Raw genomic sequence first — 21,865 nt, forward strand, 5'->3', positions numbered from 1 at the left:
AATCAAGGAGATCTTCCCCGCTCTCCCTAATCCAAACCGCTGAAGCCCCGTTAGTTCCCAGTCGCCGTGGTTCAGCAGAAGTTGTTTAAATCAACTTGACCCGATGTTGTTGGGGACGCGCCCAGACATTTCAACTTGACCCAGCCAGCTCGTCACTGGGGCAGTCATCTTCACACTATCTTTACGTATGGAAAATCGATCCCAGCTGATTGAAACGAGCTACTAAACATCGTTATGTAACGCTGAATGTACAGTCGCCGTCGGCGGTTCCCCTCGAGGATGATGCTGGTGTCGATGGGGCAGTCTGGCCGGGCGGACCTCGCGGTCAACTACCGGACACACTGACATAGTACCGACAGCATCAGCGGCAGGGGAACGACCACGACGGGAACTTAAATCAAACTTTCAATTCCATTTCTCAATATATTTGAGTTGTAAAATAAAGACGGCACAAAAACACTCTTGTCGTCATACTGACCTCGCGATCTTTGGGGAAATCAATCATGGCAAACCTGAGAGAAGAAGAGTTTAGGCAGTACACGTCAATCTATACATCTGTCTGTCTGTCTGTCGTTCGTCAGTTGATCCGCCTACCTGTCTGATGGCACTGAACGCTTCTTTTAAAAAATGCTCAAGATAGCAATATCGTTTTCCATAACGTTTTACGTCTTTCATCCAAGCTCTTCCTCTCAGGTAAAAATAAAAGATGATAATTTCGTATGTTTTTAGGATGCTCAGAAGATTCTGTTTCACAATGAAATACGAGTGTTCGGGTGAAAAAATGAAACAAAATGAGTTTTGAGTATTGAAACAGGCGCTATACATATACTGATAGTGCATGTGGCATTTGTCTATCACTATTTATGAACTGGGCATACAGTCTATGTTCAGTGCTTCATTCTGAAGAGACTGCCCGGGTGGTATAGTGGGTGGAACGTCCGCTAAGAGAACGGAAGGCCGGTATTTCGATCCCCAGATCGAGTGATTGTTGTTTCCCTGCCCGGTATTCGACATTAAGTGGACAAAACAAGGACTGATCGGCTCGGAGTCAGAATACTGTTTTTGAGTGTTAAAATTGTCAAATTGCGGCATGGTGTCTCAGTGGGCGAGAACTATCAACACGGCATTAGTCCGAAATAACACAAGGAGACAGACAAGCAGACAGACAGACAGACAGGCAGGCAGGCAGGCAAGCAGACAGGCAGACAGACAGGCAGGCAGGCAGGCAGGCAGGCAGGCAGGCAGGCAGGCAGACAGACAGGCAGGCGGGCAGGCAGGCAGACAGACAGACAGGCAGGCAGACAGACAGGCAGACAGGCAGACAGGCAGACAGGCAGGCAGGCAGGCAGGCAGGCAGGCAGACAGACAGACAGGCAGACAGACAGACAGGCAGACAGACAGGCAGGCGGCAGGCAGGCAGACAGACAGACAGGCAGGCGGGCAGGCAGGCAGACAGACAGACAGGCAGGCGGGCAGGCAGGCAAGCAGACAGGCAGGCAGGCAGGCAGGCAGGCAGGCAGACAGACAGACAGACAGACAGGCAGACAGACAGGCAGACAGACAGACAGACAGGCGGGCAGGCAGGCAGACAGACAGACAGGCGGGCAGGCAGGCAAGCAGACAGGCAGGCAGGCAGGCAGGCAGGCAGGCAGGCAGGCAGACAGACAGGCAGACAGACAGGCAGGCGGGCAGGCAGGCAGACAGACAGACAGGCAGGCGGACAGGCAGGCAGACAGACAGACAGGCAGGCGGACAGGCATGCAGACAGACAGACAGGCAGGCAGGCAGGCATGCAGACAGACAGACAGACAGGCAGGCAGGCAGGCAAGCAGACAGGCAGACAGACAGGCAGGCGGGCAGGCGGACAGACAGACAGGCAGGCAGGCAGACAGGCATGCAAGCAGACAGGCAGACAAACAGACAGACAGGCAGGAAGGCAGGCAGGCAGGCAGGTATGCAAGCAGACAGGCAGACAGACAGACAGACAGGCAGGCAGGCAGGCAGGCAGGTATGCAAGCAGACAGGCAGACAGACAGACAGACAGACAGGCAGGCAGGCAGGCAGGCAAGCAGACAGGCAGACAGACAGACAGACAGACAGGCAGGCAGGCAAGCAGACAGGCAGACAGACAGGCAGGCGGGCAGGCGGACAGACAGACAGGCAGGCAGGCAGGCAGGCATGCAAGCAGACAGGCAGACAGACAGACAGACAGGCAGGCAGGCAGGCAGGCAGGTATGCAAGCAGACAGGCAGACAGACAGACAGACAGGCAGGCAGGCAGGCAGGCAGGCAGGTATGCAAGCAGACAGGCAGACAGACAGACAGACAGACAGGCAGGCGGACAGACAGACAGGCAGGCAGGCAGGCATGCAAGCAGACAGACAGACAGACAGACAGACAGGCAGGCAGGCAGGCAGGCAAGCAGACAGGCAGACAGACAGACAGACAGACAGGCAGGCAGGCAAGCAGACAGGCAGACAGACAGGCAGGCGGGCAGGCGGACAGACAGACAGGCAGGCAGGCAGGCAGGCATGCAAGCAGACAGGCAGACAGACAGACAGACAGGCAGGCAGGCAGGCAGGCAGGTATGCAAGCAGACAGGCAGACAGACAGACAGACAGGCAGGCAGGCAGGCAGGCAGGTATGCAAGCAGACAGGCAGACAGACAGACAGACAGACAGACAGACAGACAGGCAGGCAGGCAGGCAGGCAGGCAAGCAGACAGGCAGACAGACAGACAGACAGACAGGCAGGCAGGCAGACAGACAGACAGGCAGACAGACAGGCAGGCGGGCAGGCGGACAGACAGACAGGCAGGCAGGCAGGCAGGCATGCAAGCAGACAGGCAGACAGACGGACAGACAGGCAGGCAGGCAGGCAGGCAGGCAGGTATGCAGGTATGCAAGCAGACAGGCAGACAGACAGACAGACAGGCAGGCAGGCAGGCAAGCAGTCAGGCAGACAGACAGACAGACAGACAGACAGGCAGGCAGGCAGGCAAGCAGACAGGCAGACAGACAGGCAGGCGGGCAGGCAGGCAGACAGGCAGGCAGGCCGACAGACAGACAGAGCTTGATTTGATCGTATTCCAAATGTGTTAACCATCACAATAGTAAATATCTCGTTTCATGGTTGCATTAAACCTAACAAATGTGAGTCAAAAGCACATTGTTAAATTGTTAGCAGTACCATCAACTTGACCAGTTACATGCTCACAGCTGAACCTCTCAACTCCTCCTCCGAAAGGTCCACAGTCACGGCTTGTGACTGATGTAACTATGCCATCAGTTTGTAATTTCACCGGCTACCGGTCAGTCCATCAATTCATTACACACAGGAATGTTGGTGTATTGCAGTACCTGTGTAGAAAGATGCAGGTAACCGTCTACTGTCAATACCTGTGTAGAAAGATGAAGGTAACTAGTTACTGTCAATACCTGTGTAGAAAGATGCAGGTAACTAGTTACTGTCAATACCTGTGTAGAAAGATGCAGGTAACCGTCTACTGTCAATACCTCTGTAGAAAGATGAAGGTAACTAGTTACTGTCAATACCTGTGTAGAAAGATGCAGGTAACTAGTTACTGTCAATACCTGTGTAGAAAGATGCAGGTAACCGTCTACTGTCAATACCTCTGTAGAAAGATGAAGGTAACTAGTTACTGTCAATACCTGTGTAGAAAGATGCAGGTAACTAGTTACTGTCAATACCTGTGTAGAAAGATGCAGGGAACCGTCTACTGTCAATACCTGTGTAGAAAGATGCAGGTAACCGTCTACTGTCAATACCTGTGTAGAAATATGCAGGTAACCGTCTACTGTCAATACCTGTGTAGAAATATGCAGGTAACCGTCTACTGTCAATACCTCTGTAGAAAGATGCAGGTAACTAGTTACTGTCAATACATGTGTAGAAAGATGCAGGTAACTAGTTACTGTCAATACCTGTGTAGAAAGATGCAGGGAACCGTCTACTGTCAATACCTGTGTAGAAAGATGCAGGTAACCGTCTACTGTCAATACCTGTGTAGAAATATGCAGGTAACCGTCTACTGTCAATACCTGTGTAGAAATATGCAGGTAACCGTCTACTGTCAATACCTGTGAAGAAAGATGCAGGTAACTAGTTACTGTCAATACCTGTGTAGAAAGATGCAGGTAACTAGTTACTGTCAATACCTGTGTAGAAAGATGCAGGGAACCGTCTACTGTCAATACCTGTGTAGAAAGATGCAGGTAACTAGTTACTGTCAATACCTGTGTAGAAAGATGCAGGTAACCGTCTACTGTCAATACCTGTGTAGAAAGATGAAGGTAACCGTCTACTGTCAATACCTGTGTAGAAAGATGCAGGTAACCGTCTACTGTCAATACCTGTGTAGAAAGATGCAGGTAACCGTCTACTGTCAATACCTGTGTAGAAAGATGCAGGTAACTAGTTACTGTCAATACCTGTGTAGAAAGATGCAGGTAACTAGTTACTGTCAATACCTGTGTAGAAAGATGCAGGTAACTAGTTACTGTCAATACCTGTGTAGAAAGATGCAGTTAACCGTTTACTGTCAATACCTGTGTAGAAAGATGCAGGTAACTAGTTACTGTCAATACCTGTGTAGAAAGATGCAGGTAACCGTCTACTGTCAATACCTGTGTAGAAAGATGCAGGTAGCCGTCTACTGTCAATACCTGTGAAGAAAGATGCAGGTAACTAGTTACTGTCAATACCTGTGTAGAAAGATGCAGGTAACTAGTTACTGTCAATACCTGTGTAGAAAGATGCAGGTAAACGTCTACTGTCAATACCTGTGCAGAAAGATGCAGGTAACCGTCTACTGTCAATACCTGTGTAGAAAGATGCAGGTAACCGTCTACTGTCAATACCTGTGTAGAAAGATGCAGGTAACCGTCTACTGTCAATACCTGTGTAGAAAGATGCAGGTAACCGTCTACTGTCAATACCTGTGTAGAAAGATGCAGGTAACTAGTTACTGTCAATACCTGTGTAGAAAGATGCAGGTAACTAGTTACTGTCAATACCTGTGTAGAAAGATGCAGGTAACTAGTTACTGTCAATACCTGTGTAGAAAGATGCAGTTAACCGTTTACTGTCAATACCTGTGTAGAAAGATGCAGGTAACTAGTTACTGTCAATACCTGTGTAGAAAGATGCAGGTAACCGTCTACTGTCAATACCTGTGTAGAAAGATGCAGGTAGCCGTCTACTGTCAATACCTGTGAAGAAAGATGCAGGTAACTAGTTACTGTCAATACCTGTGTAGAAAGATGCAGGTAACCGTCTACTGTCAATACCTGTGTAGAAAGATGCAGGTAAACGTCTACTGTCAATACCTGTGCAGAAAGATGCAGGTAACCGTCTACTGTCAATACCTGGGTAGAAAGATGCAGGTAACCGTCTACTGTCAATACCTGTGTAGAAAGATGCAGGTAACCGTCTACTGTCAATACCTGTGTAGAAAGATGCAGATAACTAGTTACTGTCAATACCTGTGTAGAAAGATGCAGGTAAATAGTTACTGTCAATAACTGTGTGGAAAGATGCAGGTAAATAGTTACTGTCAATACTTGTGTAGAAAGATGCAGGTAAATAGTTACTGTCAATACCTGTGTAGAAAGATGCAGGTAAATAGTTACTGTCAACACCTGTGTAGAAAGATGCAGGTAACTAGTTACTGTCAATACCTGTGTAGAAAGATGCAGGTAACCGTCTACTGTCAATACCTGTGTAGAAAGATGCAGGTAACCGTCTACTGTCAATACCTGTGTAGAAAGATGCAGGTAACCGTCTACTGTCAATACCTGTGTAGAAAGATGCAGGTAACCGTCTACTGTCAATACCTGTGTAGAAAGATGAAGGTAACCGTCTACTGTCAATACCTGTGCAGAAAGATGCAGGTAACCGTCTACTGTCAATACCTGTGTAGAAAGATGAAGGTAACTAGTTACTGTCAATACCTGTGTAGAAAGATGAAGGTAACTAGTTACTGTCAATACCTGTGTAGAAAGAAGCAGGTAACTAGTTACTGTCAATACCTGTGTAGAAAGATGCAGGTAACCGTCTACTGTCAATACCTGTGTAGAAAGATGCAGGTAACTAGTTACTGTCAATACCTGTGTAGAAAGATGCAGGTAACTAGTTACTGTCAATACCTGTGTAGAAAGATGCAGGTAACTAGTTACTGTCAATACCTGTGTAGAAAGATGCAGTTAACCGTTTACTGTCAATACCTGTGTAGAAAGATGCAGGTAACCGTCTACTATCAATACCTGTGTAGAAAGATGCAGGTAACTAGTTACTGTCAACACCTGTGTAGAAAGATGAAGGTAACTAGTTACTGCCATTACCTGTGTAGAAAGATGCAGGTAACCGTCTACTGTCAATACCTGTGTAGAAAGATGCAGGTAACCGTCTACTGTCAATACCTGTGTAGAAAGATGCAGGTAACTAGTTACTGTCAATACCTGTGTAGAAAGATGCAGGTAACTAGTTACTGTCAATACCTGTGTAGAAAGATGCAGGTAACTAGTTACTGTCAATACCTGTGTAGAAAGATGCAGGGAACCGTCTACTGTCAATACCTGTGTAGAAAGATGCAGGTAACCGTCTACTGTCAATACCTGTGTAGAAAGATGCAGGTAACTAGTTACTGTCAATACCTGTGTAGAAAGATGCAGGTAACTAGTTACTGTCAATACCTATGTAGAAAGATGCGTGTAAATAGTTACTGTCAATACCTGTGTAGAAAGATGCAGGTAACCGGCCACTGTCAATACCTGTGTAGAAAGATGCAGGTAACCGTCTACTGTCAATACCTGTGTAGAAAGATGCAGGTAACTAGTTACTGTCAATACCTGTGTAGAAAGATGCAGGTAACCGGCCACTATCAGTAGCTGAGTGTAAAGATACAAGCAACTGCTGACTGTCAGCGCCCGTGTGTAAACACGTGTGCAACAGGTCAACACAGCGGATTGATAATCTAAACATTGGCCCCCATTCCCACCCTTCGACTCAGAACCGTGTTTGTTAGTTGTTACACCCGTGTGAATGGATAATCGTCGAATTGTCGTAATCGCTATGTCCTTAGTTACCCATATAATGGCTACCTGTTTCTGCGCGAATGGCCGCCTTATTAAATACATGTAATGCAAATCTTGCATATCAAATAATTACACCGATCTGGTTTCAGAATGTTTTGTCATAAACATTTGTTTCACCTGGACTTGTTATTACCGTCGCCGCCGAGTAGTTTATGAGCCTTGATTTAACACGATAGTCGATTGTTTTTCCCACATAACATTTATGAATGGACTGAAACACAGGAAAAAAACGAACTATGCCGACTGTCTGTCTGGTTGCAATAGCTTCAGGCCACGAGCGTCCCGTGCCTAGATGTATTTACATCTGCACGCGCAGAATGGCGCGGTATGATCCTCCTACGCTCTGTTACAGAGAGCGAGAACATCAGACAATGATTGCAGCGTTATTTAGAGACTGTTTGCTTATTATAGCCAGCAGATCAAAGACGTTTCCGATTTGTGCTGACGTCGATATTTTGGCGCGAAAACCGAGAGTGTCATGGCGTGAGTGATTGACAGAAACACGCGGAGGCCACCGCAATGTAAATGATACATGTTCATTAGCAGGAGTGATTACAGGATCAACTTGTCGGGTAGAATCCCGTGCCGGACTCATGCTTTGTGCCATTTACACAACATGGCCAATACGGTGCCAGCAGATAAAATGCAGGCATTTTGTATTGATTTTTCTGAATTAAACAGAAGCAGACAGTAAATGGAAGAAACAAAATAAGTAAACAGCCCTATTACTAAACAAAAGAGGAAGACAGTCGTGTTGGTAAACAATAGAGGAAGACAGTCGTGTTGGTAAACAATAGAGGAAGACAGTCGTGTTGGTAAACAATAGAGGAAGACAGTCGTGTTGGTAAACAATAGAGGAAGACAGTCGTGTTGGTAAACAATAGAGGAAGACAGTCGTGTTGGTAAACAATAGAGGAAGACAGTCGTGTTGGTAAACAATAGAGGAAGACAGTCGTGTTGGTAAGCAACCGTTATAGACAGTTCTGATGGTAAATAACAGATATAGACAGTCCTGATGGTAAATAACAGATATAGATTGTCTTGATGGTAAAAAACAGATGTAGAAAGTCCTTATGGTAAATAACAGATATAGACAGTCCTGATGGTAAATAACGTATATAGACAGTCCTGATGGTAAATAACAGATGTAGGACTTCGTGTTGGTAATCATCAGATAAGACAGCTCTAAAGTAAGCAGCCCATGTAAACAATCGTGTTGGTAAACAATAGAGGAAGACAGTCGTGTTGGTAAACAATAGGGGGAGACAGCCGTGTTAGTAAACAATAGAGGAAGACAGTCGTGTTGGTAAACAATAGAGGAAGACAGTCGTGTTGGTAAGCAACCGTTACAGACAGTCATGATGGTAAATAACAGATATAGACAGTCCTGATGGTAAATAACAGATATAGATTGTCCTGATGGTAAATAACAGATATAGACAGTCCTGATGGTAAATAACAGATATAGACAGTCCTGATGGTAAAAAACAGATAAAGACAGTCCTGATGGTAAATAACAGATGAATGACTTCGTGTTGGTAATCATCAGATTAGACAGCTCTGATGGTAAGCAGCCCATGTAAACAATCGTGTTGGTAAACAACAGAAGTAGACAGTCATGTTGGTAAACAACCGATATAGACAGTCCTGATGGTAAATAACAGATATAGACAGTCCTGATGGTAAATAACAGATATAGACAGTCCTGACGGTAAATAACAGATAAAGACAGTCCTAATGGTAAATAACAGATGTGGGACTTCGTGTTGGTAATCATCAGATTAGACAGCTCTGATGGTAAGCAGCCTATGTAAACAATCGTGTTTGTAAACAACAGCAGTAGACAGTCATGTTGGTAAACAACAGATGTAGACAATCGTGTTAGTAAACAACAAATGTAGACAAACGTGTTGGTAAACAACAAATTAGACAATCGTGTTAGTAAACAACAGATGTAGACAAACGGGTTAGTAAACAACAGATGTAGACAATCGTGTTTGTAAACAACAGATGTAGACAAACGTGTTAGTAAACAACAGATGTAGACAAACGGGTTAGTAAACAACATATGTAGACAATCGCGTTGGTAAACAACAGATGTAGACAATCATGTTAGTAAACAACAGATGTAGACAATCGTGTTAGTAAACAACATATGTATACAATCGTGTTAGTAAACAACAGATGTAGACAATCGTGTTAGTAAACAACAGATGTAGACAATCGTGTTTGTAAACAACAGCAGTAGACAATCGGGTTAGTAAACAACAGATGTAGACAATCGTGTTAGTAAACAACAGATGTAGACAATCGTGTTAGTAAACAACATATGTAGACAATCGTGTTAGTAAACAAGAGATGTAGACAATCATGTTAGTAGACAACATATGTACAAAATCATGTTAGTAAACAACATATGTAGGTAATCGTGTTGTAAATTACAGATGTAGATAATCGTGTTTGTAAACAACAGATGTAGACAATCGTGTTAGTAAACGACAGATGTAGATAATCGTGTTGTAAACAACAGATGTAGACAATCGTGTTAGTAAACGACAGATGTAGATAATCGTGTTGTAAACAATAGATGTAGGCAATCATGTTAGTTAACAACAGATGTAGACAATCATGTTAGTAAACAACATATGTAGACAATCGTGTAAGTAAACAACAGATGTAGACAATCGTGTTAGTAAACAACAGATGTAGACAATCGTGTTTGTAAACAACAGATGTAGACAATCGTGTTAGTAAACAACATATGTAGACAATCGGGTTAGTAAACAACAGATGTAGACAATCGTGTTAGTAAACAACAGATGTAGACAATCGTGTTTGTAAACAACAGATGTAGACAATCGTGTTAGTAAACAACAGATGTAGACAATCGTGTTTGTAAACAACAGATGTAGACAATCGTGTTAGTAAACAACAGATGTAGACAATCGTGTTTGTAAACAACAGATGTAGACAATCGTGTTTGTAAACAACAGATGTAGACAATCGTGTTAGTAAACAACAGATGTAGACAATCGGGTTAGTAAACAACAGATGTAGACAATCGGGTTAGTAAACAACAGATGTACACGATCAGGTTAGTAAACAACAGATGTAGACAATCGCGTTGTTAAGCAACAGATGTAGACAATCGTGTTTGTAAACAACAGATGTAGACAATCGTGTTTGTAAACAACAGATGTAGACAATCGTGTTAGTAAACAACAGATGTAGACAATCGGGTTAGTAAACAACAGATGTAGACAATCGTGTTAGTAAACAACAGATGTACACGATCAGGTTAGTAAACAACAGATGTAGACAATCGCGTTGTTAAGCAACAGATGTAGACAATCGTGAGTACATGTGAAAATGTGAATACAGTGTCATGTGTCATTTTCATAGTTATATAAACTATTTTCTGTTGAGTTATATACAGTTACATGTACATTTTACTTGAATGATACAGTGTGTCCTGTTAACAAAACTCTTTTGCACATGCATCTATTTTATTTCTAGTTTCATAAAAAACAGCAAACGAAATACGATTTGATATGAGGTCATGCTTCATGGCCTATCATTACCAGGGCAGACCTTACAGTGCTGAGGAAACCTTTGCTGAAGGTCTGCCCTCAAAACCTATACACACAAACGCAATCATTCCTGATGAAATAACATACTGACTCGTACATGAGATGAAGTTATTGATGGAGGGGAATCCAGGCCTCGCCTTTGAAGGGAACCGGAAGGGGTCGAATTACTGGCAAACTCAGTCTAGCCAGGAAGTCCAAGAGCCCTCTGACCATTCCCCTGAGGCCATGTTGTAAAGCTGACCAGTGGGGTGTATGAGTGACCCACGGGAATCTGTTTCCTCTCATTTGAACTATTTACCAAAGGCCTGAATCTGATGGTGTGTGTCATCTTGGATCAATCGCTTCGTCTCAGGGAATGCGATAATCGACTTGCAATTAATTGCTAGAGTGTCAGACATTGCTCCAAATTTCTTTCTGAAATAGAATTTATTTTGTGGTTTATAACTAACATACCATCAAACTGAAGCAATTTAAACCCAGGGGCTTCCTGGGGAACGCGAAGATTAATCGTATAAATGATATCAGGAAAATACTTAAAGCTATTTCAGAATGTTCACTTAGGTGCAGTTTTCCCTATAAATATTTATTGCTGTTACGTTAAGTATACAGGGTATTGCATTACGTTAGTTTTCAAAAGGATACACAGATGTTTGAAGGAAGCTGTTTAAGGTAATCCTCAGTGAGTCACGAAAAGACATCCCAGTGAGACAGTCGCGGGGTACTTACAGATTCATTTTCATCAGGGCCTGTTGAGGAGGGTGCAGGTAACAGTTGTCGTCTGCCATCAAGTGTCGTCTGCTTCAGCTGTGGACAGACACGGTCTGCGGACACAAGAGCTACCAGTACCGCCAAATCACCAGCATTGTGCTCCTTCCTTAAACGTTTCTATCGTAACAAATAGCGGGAACATGTCGTCTGAAGCAGGCGAGTGTCGTCTGCCAGAGGTGATGAATCCTCTGTTGTAACCTTATCTCAAGTTTCCACAAGGCATGTCAATGTTCTCCATGGGTCTTGACATGAACAGCCACCGAGATTGTCCCATGTCAAGTTTTACATGTTCGTGAAGCGGCAGGACTTGGACATAAATACAAGGCCCCTGTGAAACAGACGTCAATTATGATGCTAATGACTAAGGACAAAGCGTAGGGTAAATTTCACCCAGGCTGATAAGTCTCAATGGGCCTCCCTGTCCCAACTGTTCGGCGTCGCCTTGTTATAAAGTAGAACAAAATTATCAATGATCCTTTGATAAAAAAGTAATTTACACCGCTTAGGAGCTGGTGGTGTTTTGTTAGCTACATTTACCACCTAGTCTTGTCGAGATGTCCCCCTAAGCGTCAAGTGTCAAATTGCACGCAGAACACATACACACGCGAGTCCCCACACTGGAGGGATATCAGAAAATGACCATGTACCACTTATCGGTATTACTGCTCTGTACACAAGACTATGAGTTTCTAATGAAGGAATTATTCCGTTGATTTAAAAAAACATCATACGTTGATGAAGGACTCTGACTGTGAAACGATTTTCTGCCATTTGGGGATGGATTTACCGAAAGGATGACAGCGTATGCGTGAGGTAGGTACTCGAAGCTTGATAAAAGGATTTGATCTTCCTTTGTGTATAAGGTCATTTAGTATGTCGAGCAGAAAGGTGGGGTAGATTTTGTGTATTTTATGATTAGCTGCATGAGGTATGTCATCCTGGTTCATATATCGAATATGATCATTTACAGTTATAGATATTACCGCTATAATTAAGTTACACATGTAATGCTCGCTTACGTTGGGGAACTGTTGTGGGAAATCCACACGAAATACACGTTAATACATGGTAACGAGAGAGATAAGGATTTAAATATATTTTTAATAGCAATTAAACGACATTTGTAGCAATTGGAAGCAGCTGGTTAATGTGAATATAATCAATCCCATTTTCACATATCATTTTCAGATATTGTTGAGGCAGGGGGTTCATTTTACGATGCAACAAAAGTAGTTATTTTATCACACGCCATACATATAAAACAGATGTAACTGCCGGGAACAACAAAGTGAACACTTGGCAATTGGATTTGACAAAAAAATTACAAATTCATCAAAACGTTACAAGGCTGAAAACAGTCACTAAAACATATCTGTGATACCCGTATCAAATACGCCATCATCTAATAACTATTTCTTGTCGGTTCCTTTTTAAAGCTACCATCAAACATGGGTGCATAATTTGTGTGTTTATATATCTGTGTGTGTGTGTGTGTGTGTGTGTGTGTGTGTGTGTGTGAGAGAGAGGAGAGAGAGAGAGAGAGAGTGAGAGAGTGAGAGAGTGTGTGTGTGTGAGAGAGTGTGTGAGTGTGTGTGATTTTCCCATTATTGAAACTGTTGTATCATTGCAATAATACAACAAATAGCTTCAATAATGGTAATATGACATTCGTAGATACCAAATTTCTCATCTACTCATTTTCAAAAATAATTAGAATAGGAATATCATTTATTATTTGGCCATGATATAGCCACATTTCAATAATAATATATAATACACCAACTCACCAGTGTAACATTATGCAACGCTGTGATAATAATAATACTTTTAATTGTGGAACTATTAAGTGTATTACTACTAAGTGTGTTACTATTCATATGCTGCTAGTAGGGTGAAGGGGATGAGGTAATTTTGCTGCTTTATTACACAACTCCAACTTCTATACATTTTGAGAAAGAAAGAAAGTTCTATTCGAGATCCAGCATTTTAAGAGGGAGGGGTCCAAAATATCATAATCCTCTCCTACAAAAAACATACTACATTTGGTTTTCAAAATGGGGGGCCCGGACACCCTGGGGGCCCGGACAGTCTTGGACAACCCCCACCCCCCCCACCACAACCCCCCACCCCCCCTCTCTCTCCTTTCTATGTGACAGGTGTATACATTCATCTGTAGAAGATGCACACTACACAGACACATCCAGATGTCTGTCACAGCAACTGACACCGCCCTACTTTGAAGCTAACCACACGCTGAAGCGATCGCACAAGGTATGCGCGTCGCCTGCTCCAGGTTCATTTGGGCAGAAGACTTACATCTCTTATCATACTACCATGCCTTTGACAGATGATTATTGGGAAATAAATTATGTGACTTGTCACCTCTTTTGCTTAATTCAGTGCGTGATAGGACGTCGGGTCCTGTTTAACAACATTTTAAAGACATAAGTCAAGCCTTGCGTGGTTGCTCTGGTGCCATCCATGTTGAAGAAATGGTGTGTTTTCACGCGATGTGGATTAGGCCGGTAGATCTTCAGGTACCCTGTCTGGTCACCAGACATATCCTTCACTGTAAAGTATTTTTCGATTCAGGTTAAGTTAAGTTTGAAAAATCTTTTCCCATAACGTGTTGAAGTGGAAAATGATTTAATCTTGTTTGATATGATTGTACCATTGACATCATGTGATAAAATGTCTGGTTGTTAAACTTTTGCTTTTGAGTGGCTTGTAATAGTGTTAGCGTGTCACGTGACTGTAGTCTTTGTTGATAATGATTGTTTAAAATGTTTGCAACAAAACTATTATTTGAAAAGAAACAATGATTTGTGTAAAAATAGATAAGTGTATAAAATGTTCAATATGGGTAATACCTTAATCACTAACCGTGTCTCCTCACAATATAGTATTAGCGACATCGTTATTCAGGGAAAGTATATTTTGTGAAATTATTTGTCATCTATGTATACCTTATCAAATCAATATCATACTCATCACTACTATGGCTATGGTATCAATGGTTTAAATTGTTTTTGACATCCATTGTTTAATAATTTTCATCATTATTTTGCCTCTTACGCCCAAAGAAATCTGTGTAAGAAGAAACTTGAGACTGATTAATCTCTGGTGGTGGCGTTATATATCTACATGGAGGGATGAATTGACATATTGCCTCGCATACCACAACCTTAACCTTCCGTGTATCCACAAAACTCGCAGAAACAGAATTTTTAATTAATTTGTGGTATTTAGTTGATGATAGCGTGTTATTGTAAAACGGAATGATAAAGACGATAAGGATATTCCTTTTGTTACGATCGACATATGGTCCTGACAAATATTGTTGAAATATGACATGTGTCACCTTACAGCCGGGTTCTCTGTCGGTTATATCCTTGTTTATTATTAATATTCATATCACATTTGATAAAGGTGGGGAAGGACATCACTCTTTGACATTGATTATTATTATTCTTATTAATAATAATAATAATGATAATAATAATGATGATGATAATAATAATTGATATTCATTCATAAACACATGCTTATGGCATAGTCATAGTGTAGTCATATGCTTTTAGTAGATATTTCTTATGAGTATAGAAATGATTTCGTCGCTTTTGTTGCCACGCTGTTGGTCAAACTCAGGCAATTGGAACCACATTGACTTCATAATGGCTTTGTTTGTCCTTTGTGTCGGACCGAAACCATAATTCTGCTGTAATAACTAAATGATAAGGTGTCACATCACATGCTAATATTATGATATATATGTTAAGGTCCATTAAAAATATAATTAAAGGTTATTGTTAAGGGTTAAAACAAAGGGTAAAGTTCCATCTGCACTTGATATCTTTTACGACGTTACCACTTGACATTTTCGCATTTCTATGCCTTGGTAACAGGTCCTAGGGTGTTCTTTTGAAGTGGTGCTGATAGGTATTCAAGATAATCATTAAAGATGATTTAGTGTTTGGCGCATTTCACACCATGTCCAAGGAACATGACATGTTGCGCATTTTGGCGACGAGGTATGCCTTGGGCTCAGATAGAATGTTGTTTGGACACACCAAAAAAGAAACAAGTGCAGTTAAATATGGCATTTAAAGTTTTTCTGTTCGAAGGCTGTGATTAATTCACTGATAAAGAATATGGACAATCGACCAGAAATAGCAGTTTAACATACGGAGAATTATTCTTGTCATGTAAAATAGAGATAGGATCGTTCCTTGAAAGCCATATATCAGCAGTGTAACACTTGCCGTCTCTGTTGCACCTATGTCACGTGAAGCTGAACACCATCGTGCTCAATTACTTGTATTCTCAACTATAGCGAGTGCACAAAGCCACGATTAACACACGGGTGTTATCGCAATACACGCCATGTTTTAGGTGCGTGGAAGGTGTTTCAATAGTCCGTTGATCACTATCTTCATAGTAACTGTGACGCTCTGAGCGTGTAAGCTGATTTATACAGCAAATACTTTAAGAGATACGGCTGTCCCGGAGACTTTATTATAAATATATGAATGCAGCTCAATTTATCTGAATTCAGAACTTTGGAAACTGAAGACAGGGAGTCTGGTTTCTGATTCTACAATATCTTTAATGTGGTAAAAAGGAGGAAGAGCGAGGTTTAAGGTTACGTTTATCATCAGGACATGGACACATGTATATTCCGTGAAATATGCTCAAAACGTTGCCCTTTGTTAGAAAGCACCTTTGTCCCATGGCAGTGATTTCTTTGAATATTTTTCAGTGATTTTTTCCCTTAAAAGTAAAGGTGACATTGCCCTCAGTCAGCAGTAAAACTTCCGTACCACAGATCGTATCAAGTAACTTTGATAGGTTGTGTAAACGTCGTCGGCACGAATCTGTCCAGTCTAGACACTCCATGGTGTCATGAAGGGCGGATTTAGGCAACTACAGCAGGTAATACGCTTTCTTTCTATCGTTTTTCGATATATGTCGAGGCCTTCGTTTATTATCGCGCCGTGCATCTCGTACAACATGCGATTTTGGTACGTGCTTTAATCATTGAAACAATTGGTTGTCACTTGTCTCAACGCTTAGGGTTGCCGTCTGTTTTATGTAATGAAACAATACAAATTTATAAAAGTTCTTCTATCTTGAACGAAATGCTGACTTGATTTTACACAAGAGCATCAATTTCTTCACGAATATTTGTAAATGGTTACTGCTGTACGTTTGTTTATATGTTGTAAACGATATCTTCAGCTTTTTTTATGATTTGTAACAATCGATATAATGATTCAGTAAGAGCCTAATAATGATTGAAAATGTTATGAATGTTTCCATGTTATATAGGCATGTTCAGGATATTTGTCTGAAAGAAGCCAAGTTAGGATAAAAAATTTCATGGAAGTATCAGAAAAATAAATTGGTGATCATTTCTTTCAAAATAGCTTGTAAACGGCAGTGCGTTTTCATAGTGTTCGCGTGTTAAAAGTACGCGTAATGTCACACGCGAAACCATAAAATTGATGACTCGTGTAAAAACTGACTCGTTGTTTAGTTATAAGCTCGTAAAGACTTTAAATGTCGGCTTATAGTAGTGGTCTGTTTTCGCAGCGAATTCTCACGAGGATTAACAAATCTGTTACCTTTTGAATGAAACTGCGATGAAATTTTTTTTACTGTCAAACATAATAGGTGATTGTTTGTAAACATACAAACAAATAATTCAATAAACAAGTGTGTAAATAATGCATGAGTAAACTGTCTCCATTGCAACACACTACTTCTGACGTCTGTCGATTGCAGATAAGGGGTAATGCTAACAAATTACCAAAATAGCTTAAGCAGACAGAATGATGATATTTACTGCGTACCAGACCATGTAATAAACATATCAGTACTTACATAATTAACTCTAATTGTTGCTCATATTGACCACAACATTCTGTTTAAGATGATAACATTTTCAAAATCGTCTCCAATGTCAAATGATTGAAAATAACTAAGGATTAAAACTCTGACGTTGCGTATTTGTCAGGTCGGAGTCAAACTCTTTTTGTTTCATTTTGAAAAGACGCTTCCGTAGCTCTCGGACCTAAGACCCCAAATTCATCTATTAAGCTGAGGCTTTGAAGTTTTCAGACATTGAGTAGATCGCAGGAGCAATCATATAAGGGGTTATTAGCCTGCGAAAACCTTCAGCATTCACCCCAGCTGATGCGGAAACGATTGGCTTTCAAATTGGCCAAGTTGATGCAAGAGAACTTTACATCTGTAATTAACCGTCAAAGTCTTGTGCACTGCTGCTCGAGCGTCATTGTAGTCTTCAAGACTATTGTGTGTCCCGACGTAATCAGATTGCAACAGGAGCTATAACCTGCAACTTGACTCACCCGCCGACACTGCCATGGATTTGCCTGAAACCGAGCCTTGCACAAACCTCTGCTGGCATCCATGGGAACCTCTCGGACATGGCAACAGGTGGCTGATAGCTGTGGGAACCAGGGGGAGTCTGAACCGTTAGACTTGAACTGGCAAAACTCGAGGCGAAACTAAAACTAACTTCTCCCGTACCTTTAGATATGATTATGATCTTCTTGTACCGAACTGATGGTCATAGTTTATCTTTAATGACATTTTCCTATAAACACTGAAATTTCAAATGCAACAATGTCCTCCACAACACTGAAAAACATACTTTGCCTGCTGATATTTTAAAGCGAGGGGTCCAGTCACCCAACTTCGAAACCCGATGTTTAGTACTGGAGAAACTGCTTTCATGTGTTGTAGGTTATCATCTAAAGTCAAAAGGGGAAAAAACCCCTCTGTGATTGGTACTATATATAAATACAAAGTCGTGTGTATTGCAGTTTGTCCAGTAAGGTTACTATTCACGACAGTAGATTTGATTTGAGTAATTTACCGGAGTTTCTAATGATGTAACTTCTTTGATAGGCATTTAGAAGTTGGAGAGTCGACGAATGACTTCGCTCTTAATTGTAATAAAGAATATGTTCATCCATACATTCTTATCCTTACTTTTCTAATGATGTGTAATGAAATAGATTTTCAAACATAAATAATTACAGAATAACAGGTACTACACACAGAGTACCATTTGGACAATGGTGGTTTTACTCATATAGCTTGTCTGTGGCAACAATTTTGATACACTGTGATTTCGTTATGTAATCAACGAACAATAAGTCTTCAGACCGACTTCCAAGATCACCTATGAAGAAGACATAATCCTGTTCTGACAGGCTTATCATAAACTAAACCAGACGTAACTTCTAGATCTATGTCGATAGCATGTTGAGTGTCTGTCCGAAGCAAATACCCAGACACGGTGTCACCGTTTGGAGTTCCTCCAATGTTCCGTGACAAGAGGTTGATAGACCATCTACACACAGAACAAGAAGGCGATTGATTGACCATATGCAATACTCTAGCGCGTAAACAGATGTATCATGCAAGGATATCACATGTAAAACACGACGTTGTGTTGTTTTATGAATGAGGCATTGTGTGTACAATCAATGACTTGTTTTCGAGGTATGATGGGGAGGTGAGGTGAAATGGGGTTTAACGTCGCGTCCAACGTCGCGTCCAAGATTATTGCACTTATATAGCGACGTTCGAAGTATGATAGTAAATGCTATTTTGGCGTTGTACTTCTTAGTGTAGTTAGTGGGTAGTTTGGGGTTAAAGCACAATTCATCTCACCGTAGAACAGGGTTTGGTTCTTAAAACTGCAATATGTGAATCCTATCTTAGTGTCTCTCGTCTTAATACGGACAGAATACATGAAAATAATGCCTAAAACTCGCTCTGTGTGTAAGTGTAGTTTTTTTTATAGTACAATTAAAATACAGTAAGCTACGATTATAACGAACTCAAAGGGACTAGTAATTTTAGTTCGTTATAACCGTAGTTCGTTATAAGCATATATACAACATAACTACAGCAAATAGTCGGGACCAAAAAATAAGTTCGTTATATCCGTCAGTTCGTTATAAGCGTGTTCGTTATAACCGTAGTTTACTGTACATACAATTGGCTTGTTAAAAGTGGCAATAAGTGTGATGTCACCTCGACATGGGACAACAACTTAATCTATAACAAGTGTTAAATATTTCTTTCATATATACCTGCTTATACTTAAATGCAGTAATATCTATATGCAATATACTACAGCTTATTACACTTTCAGGTATAACAATAAACAATATAGTGAGACACAAGCTTGACATTTCAGTTGAAACAAAGTGTTGACCGTTTGAAAGTTGAATGAAAAACTAGACTTAAATTGATAACATTTATTATTTTGAAAATAGGAAATGCATGTTCATACAGTCGGTTTGAATAATCAACACTTTCTATACGGCCCCCAATAGTCCCCGGGCACCAAAGCGAGTAATTGCCTGTCAAAGTGTGTTCGTCAAATTGTGTCTCTGCGTGGCTGGAGTTAGGGAGCAAAATAGGGGCAGCCATAGGTAGAGGTTTTTACCGAGAGTACAAGCGTGTATATTGAAACGAATGTTCGTAAACACTGGCAACTTCGCATCTCTCTTGAATAGAGAAGTGTACATTTTGCTTATCATTGAGTGAAGTAAACATCCCCGTGGAACCAAGTGTTAAATGGTGATGTAGCTAAAATATCACACCATCTAACTTCTTTATACGACTTAATGTCATCTCGAACACAAAGCCTTCTCTTCCATGAACGAATTGTAAAGAGGAGGTAAAACGTACGCTAACTATTTAACTTCTTCACAATGAGGAAATGTATTGAATTTATGAACGTAAAGCCTCCCTCTGTCAAGAAGGAACTGTGATATGGCGTAGAAACGCACACCATCTATGACCTCGCCTTCTGCTCAAAATAATTGTCTAATATTCACATGCACAACAAAACTAATACTGTTTTGAAACTGTGACGTGTTCAAAGATAAATAATGCCTTTACTACCTTAATACTGAAATAATGCCTCTTGTCCTGATTGTAAAGACGTGTTATGAGTATATATTCGAATGTAAGTATGTTATATGTTCGCGGCAGTGCCTACGTTCACCTCTTGGCGAGCACTTCATATAGTTCAGAACCAACTGATACCTTTGAAGAATCCCCCGATGGCCATCCCCAATAGCCGGACTGGCCTCCTCTAGTGTTAGTGTCACACGGTCTTTTGGGGCTAGATTAACGTACTCCGAATATGATCCTTCTTATTAAGACAGGGCCTTTACAAGGACCTATCCCATTGTAGCAAGGGCACTGTTTAGTCATATGGACATGTCGAGCTGATGGACACATAATCATTGTAGGCCCCGGGCTATATCAACACGTTTATCAACACTTGTGTAGGGGGTAGCTTCTGTACCAAATATGTTACAAACAATAAAAGAATAGCTTTTGAAATTGTACATTTGCTGGAAGAACAGTTTATATATATATAGTTTGAACTTTGACAGACGTTACAGCTCTGAGAATCGCGGATAATGCTTGTCATGAAATGTCTGTTCCTTCTTTGTCATCTTGGGTTCAGTGTCAGTGAAGACAATGATGTGTTTACGCATACAGTCATATACGATTTGACCACTGTTCTGAAGGTACGTTATTTGCATTTAAATTTAGAAAACATTTTGTATTTTAAAAATAGCATACCTGTTGCATCGTTAAGGGTTACTAGATTCCGGCCAGTTTACAGTCCTTGCAAGTGTGAGTCGTTTCAACAACTCTTTCTTGCTCACCTTAATCACATTTTATGATGGATTTTAATCTAGCCATTTATGAATATCCTTATCAGGATAGAACATGTGTCGACGGATGTGAGTGTAGCCGGAAGATTTTACAAGTTTCATTATTTACATAGATTCTTCATTACAGATAATTTTGTAGATATAAAAAATGCTTGAAATTGTAAAATAATATGTCTTAATAATTATGAATTCGGTATATAAAATTTTCTTTATTTTGTCAAATATGTGCCTTTATATTTATATTGAAATTCATCCTCAATATCATCTGTACAACACAAATAATTTATTACATTTTCTATCATATAAAGGTATCTTATTCCACCTTCCCTTTTCAATAGGTAAGTGGTGGCATGACGTACGGAAAAATGAGTAATTGTATTGTTATATTTTATAGGAAGGACTTTAGATAGTTTTCAATTTTTATCTGGTTTCATAAGGGAATAGGTAGTACCCTTATTTGAATTTGCCATATCTGAGCTCCAATTTTGTTTATCATTATCAGTTAAAAGTACGTCGAGCATTGTGTTTAATCAAGGACGATGCAATAGGAGACTGTGTCAGCCATATAGAGCTTAATCCTAGATTATTAAATACGTTGTGAATAAAGGAAAGTGGAACTCTGCCTTATTCGCCATAAAGCATAAACAAAGAAGTAC

General features: G+C 41.0%; 1 protein-coding gene across 2 annotated transcripts in view; it reads left to right on the plus strand.

The window, feature by feature from the left end:
• The first annotated feature begins 12,046 nt into the window (after positions 1–12,046).
• Positions 12,047–21,865, plus strand: part of LOC124112190 (sonic hedgehog protein A-like) — a 157,871-nt gene continuing 148,052 nt past the window's right edge. For both annotated transcript variants that reach the window (XM_046472188.2, XM_048382125.1), the window contains exon 1: positions 12,047–12,285. The gene's annotated coding sequence lies outside the window, so the exon portion shown is untranslated. The remainder of the gene's footprint in view (positions 12,286–21,865) is intronic.

This window comes from Haliotis rufescens, unplaced genomic scaffold (genome assembly GCF_023055435.1).
Source record: "Haliotis rufescens isolate VD_foot unplaced genomic scaffold, xgHalRufe1.0.p SCAF_4, whole genome shotgun sequence".
Classification (NCBI taxonomy): domain Eukaryota; kingdom Metazoa; phylum Mollusca; class Gastropoda; order Lepetellida; family Haliotidae; genus Haliotis; species Haliotis rufescens.